Source organism: Dromaius novaehollandiae, chromosome 3 (genome assembly GCF_036370855.1).
Source record: "Dromaius novaehollandiae isolate bDroNov1 chromosome 3, bDroNov1.hap1, whole genome shotgun sequence".
Lineage (NCBI taxonomy): Eukaryota > Metazoa > Chordata > Aves > Casuariiformes > Dromaiidae > Dromaius > Dromaius novaehollandiae.
In genome coordinates this window covers 7162091-7166464 of record NC_088100.1, presented here as the reverse complement: position 1 = coordinate 7166464, position 4374 = coordinate 7162091, and the positions used below count along the sequence as shown (strand labels likewise).

At 66.8% G+C, this 4374-nt stretch overlaps 1 long non-coding RNA gene across 1 annotated transcript; it reads right to left on the bottom strand.

The window, feature by feature from the left end:
- Positions 1 to 366: 366 nt before the first annotated feature.
- On the bottom strand, positions 367 to 2158 carry LOC135327998 (uncharacterized). Its single transcript, XR_010388714.1, has 3 exons — positions 1553 to 2158; positions 1185 to 1368; positions 367 to 782 (listed from the first exon to the last, which is right to left on the bottom strand). It is a non-coding gene; the product is annotated as an uncharacterized LOC135327998 (long non-coding RNA).
- Between the last annotated feature and the right edge of the window lie 2216 nt (positions 2159 to 4374).

Sequence of the window (4374 nt, the reverse complement as noted above, 5' to 3'; positions counted from 1 at the left end):
AGGAAGCCCCTCTGCCCAGCTCTGCGCTGAGCTCTCGCTCTGGTGGAGAGAGCCCGTGTGCCGGGGCTGCTTTGCAGGAGGAGCCCTTTGGCCCTGCTCTGTGCAAGAGCCCTTGTTCAGGTTGGTCAATGGCTGTGGTGCCAGCCTGCCTGGCTGGGGAAGGCGAGAGGTTTTGTGGGCAAAGGGGAGGCCCTGGGAGAGGCCCTTTGGTGCTGCTGGGACTGCCCAAGCCTGTGGGCATGGTTCAAATCAACTGGCTCAGTGAGTTTTGGGAGCAAGCATCACTCTCGGCTCCAAAGAATGGTGCACAGAGGTTTATTTCCAGTGGCGCCGGGGTGACGAAGGCGTGTAGCTCAGCGGGGTGCTTGTTACCAGTGCCTCTGCGCAGGCGCTGAGCTCTGTGCTTGCCCGAAGTAGCTGCTCCTTGCCTGGTGGCTGCTGGGCGCTCGTCGTCTCCTTCGCAGGAGGGCAGCACATCTGCGGATGCCCTTGCGCAGTCGTCTGAAGCCCCCACAAGTGCAGCCTGGGCAAAGCAGGGAGCCCAGCACCGCTCTCCAGCGGGCACCGCGTGCAGCGGGAGGGGAGGCCGTCTGCAGTGGTGGGGGCCAGAGCTGCAGGGTGGTACAGCGTTGCAGAGGTGGGGCAGAGGAGGGCTCCCCTGCGCGTTGGCGCCTGAGCTGCGCAGGGCGCGAAAGAGGCCGCCAGGCTCTGGGAGACGGCTGCTGAGCTCCGGGCAACTCCCCGCTGCCGTTGCCCAGGCTGCCAGCAGCGCCCAGAGGCCCCTGCAGAGGCCCAGAAAAGGCGGGGTTAGTGGGGAGCCTGCAGCCTCCGCCCGGGTGCCCCCAGCTGTGGCCAGGCCTGCCCTGGGCAGGGAGAGCGGAGGCTGGAGGCAGGCTTTGGGGCAGGAGAGGGAGGGTGCCCTTGCTGCAGGTGCTGCTGGAGGGCAGAGCGGGTAAAAGCAGGGGGCCTCTGCCTGCTCGTCTCTGCCAGCGTCACAGGCAGCGGGGCAAGCAGAGGCTGAAGCGGGGCGGAAGCCTCCCGCAGGCAGGCCGGCCCTGGCCAGGCCGCTGAGCTGCCCGCCAAAGCGGGGCCCGTGCACACTGCGCCAGGGATGGGCCCTGCCGCGGGCTCAGGCCTGTCCCTGTGCGGGCAGTGCTTGGGGCAATGGTAAGGCCGACTCCTACCTGGGGCCCGAGGCTATCCAGGACAGCCGTGGAGGCCACCGTCAGGAGCAGCATGAGGAGGTTGCAGGCCGAGGGGAAGCTGGGCAGGCACAGGAGCAAAAAGCTCAGTGCCACGAGCCCGCACGCGGTCCTCAGGCTCTGAGGCTCCATGCCGCCGAAGGGAGCGCGCCTCACGTGTGCAGTCCTGTTTCAAGAGTGCAAGGCAAAACACAGCAGCCAGCTCTTAGCAGCGGTGCCCCGCCAGCCCCCCAGCCCCGGCCAGCCCAAGGGAGGTCAGCAGGAGGCCAAGTGCTGCTGAGCAAGTGCCTTCCAGCGCGGGTCCACCAACCTCCCAGTGCCTGCCCCCCCTTCTCCGCTCTTGGGCTCACCCTTTGCACGCTGCTCCGCGCCGCTAGATTGACAGCGTCAATCCACCCCCAGGAGAAGAGCCCAAGGCCGCCAAGAGAGCACTTCTGGAAGAAGAAGGGCACAGTGGGCTCCCTCGCTCTGCCTTGCCTGGTTGCCCGCTGCGGGGGCTGCTTTCACCGCTGTTCCCCTGGGACACCCTGTCCTCAGCACCAAGCGCGCACAATCGTTGCCGGACATTGCTGGGCCTTGCTGAGGGGCTGTTTCCGCGATTGTGGCACTTGGAAGGGGACATGTGGAGGGAGGGGGCGTCCAGTCGCAGGCTGCAACCCAGCTGGCTGCCCAAGGATGGCGCCTGCAGGGGTTTTGGGGTGCGGAGGAGGCCGACAGAGCCAGGCCGATGGCCCCGAGAGGAGGAGAGCCTGGGGGGAGACCAAAGGAGGCAGCTCTTACCCGGCCGCCTTGCTGCTTCGTCCCCGCTCAATGCCACACTCTTCACCTGCTCACTCGCTCGCTGGCTCACAGGCAAAGTGACACCGGAGGCTGCCCCAGCCCCGCCTCCACAAAGAGCAGGGCTTGTGATGCGATGGCGACATCACTTCAGGACCCCCCGCCGGGCTGAGCTGTCCCTTGTGTCACCCAAGCACTGAGCACTGTCAGCACTGCAAGGGCAAGCCCAGGACAGCTGCGGCCAGCAGAAAGCCCGCCAAAACCGCAGCCCCGTCCCTGGCAAGCCCCTAGGAAGGCGGTGGCCTTTGCGTGGCAGTGCCAGACTCCTGTGTCCTGGCCACGCAGGCGAGCGCAGCAGTGCCGTCTGCCCGCACGCTTAGGCCAGTGCCAGCGCCCAGCACGCTCCCTGATGGCTGCGACGGGAGCGGGCCCTTTGGCTGGTGGTGCCAGGAGGGCTGGACAGGCAGCAGCCTGCGCAAGGCCTGCGTGGGAGGGCTGGGGAAGTGGCCGGGGTGTGTCACAGGGACCCTCTCAGAAATGCCTGACTCAGGGCTGGTGCCTTGCTGAAGGCCCCACACGGGGCTGCAGCTGCCTGGTGCCCAGGGGGCCCCTGTGCCTGTGCCCTGGCAGCCGCCATGCTGCCCGCTCTGCACGCAGCTGTGACCACACAGGCTCTGTGGCGGCTGCCAACTCAGCTCCTGCAGGGCCAGGCTCTGCCCCTCGGCCCGCCGCGATGCCGCAGCCCAGCTGGGCACGGGAGGCTGCAGGCCAAGGAGCCCAGCCCCAAGCCATGGGCGGCAGGGAGCAGCTCTGGGCCAGGGCAGAGGGCAGTTTGGCTGCCATGGCATCTTCAAGCGAGTTGAGAGTGGCCTCCCAACGCCCGTGGCCAGCTGCCTGCTGGCGCGGGGGGGCATGCCCTCAGGTGCCATGGACCTCTGTGTGTGTGTGCAGGTGGCTTAAGCGTTGCCTAACCTTCTGCTGGTGTCCTGAGGGCAAGTGTTCCTTGGTGCAGCCTTTCGCAGTGGTCTGGGGAGCCTGGCACTGCTGCAGGGCAGTCTTGGGAGGAAAGGCCGAGGGGAAGAAGGCCCCGAGAAGCCGGTCCTTTGCCAGGGCCTTTGTCCCCAGGCACCTCGCCCATGCAGCTGCGGGCCCCGCTATTTCCGAGCCCACCGCTAGGCCCGGTGTCCCTCCGCGAGCCGAGCTGAAGCCAGTGGCCAGCTGCCACAGACAAGAGTCAGGATGGGAAGAAGCAGCTGGCGTGAGATGAGCGCTGGCTTGAGAGGCTTCCAGTGAGGCTGGGAGTGAGGGGCAGGCAGGGCAGATGCTTGCGGCAGGAGCTTGCCATGCCTCGCTGTGCCCAAGGCTGGGGGTGCAGGGCCCCAGCCCAGACAAGCCTGCCTGTGCTCAGCGGGAGGGTGGCAGCAAGGCGGCAGCATGTGCCCTCTGCCGGGCCTGCTGCTGCCAGCCCCACGCCCAAGAGCCACAGCAGAGCCAGAGGCGACAAGCCAAGGAAGGAGAAGCAGGCAGCAACCTGGGCGGAGGCTGAGGGAAGCTGAAGGAAGGGAGAGCGGGAGGCCCAGCAGCAGCCGGTGCCAGCCGACGGCTCTCAAGGCCAGAGCAGATGTCTGCACCAAGGAGATGCCATCGGCAGTGAAGAGCAAGGCCAGGGCTCCTGGGAGCTGCCACTGTGGCTGCTGGTCCTCTGTTGGGAGCACCAGTGCGGCTGGCCAGGTGCCCTGGACGCCCGCCGTTGGGGTGTTTGTGGGGCTGCGGGGAGGAGATGGAGGGAGAGTGAGCTTGTGGCAGGAATGAGCGAGAGCAGGTGCCCTGCACTTGCTTCAGGTTGAGTTTTCTGAAGGACTGTTAGCCTGCTCTTCCCAAAGCTCTCCGCCTCAGTTTTGGGACAGCAGTTTCCTGCACGCTTTCCAGCACCTTCCCGGAGCTGAAGGACACTTGTCCGTGATGCTGGGGAGTGAGCGGCAGCTGCTGCTGCTGTGCTCTGCAGCTGCGCGTGGGTGCCCAGCCCCTGGGTGCTTGGTGAAGCTGGCTCCTCTGGCCTGGGGCAGCTCTTCCCCTTTGCTGTCTTGCTCAGCGTGCAGCAGCACCTCCGAAGGCCCTGCCAGAGCCCTCTCAGCAGCACGGTGCAGCCCAGCCCAGCACAGCTTGCAAGAGAGCTCTGTGGCCCCGGGCTGCACTGGGCAGGAGGGTGTGTGTGCACTGGGCAGGATGGTGGTGGCGGGGCAGCATGGGGGCCGTGGATGGGAGGAAGCCCCTCTGCCCAGCTCTGCGCTGAGCTCTCGCTCTGGTGGAGAGAGCCCGTGTGCCGGGGCTGCTTTGCAGGAGGAGCCCTTTGGCCCTGCTCTGTGCAAGAGCCCTTGTTCAGGTTGGTCAATGG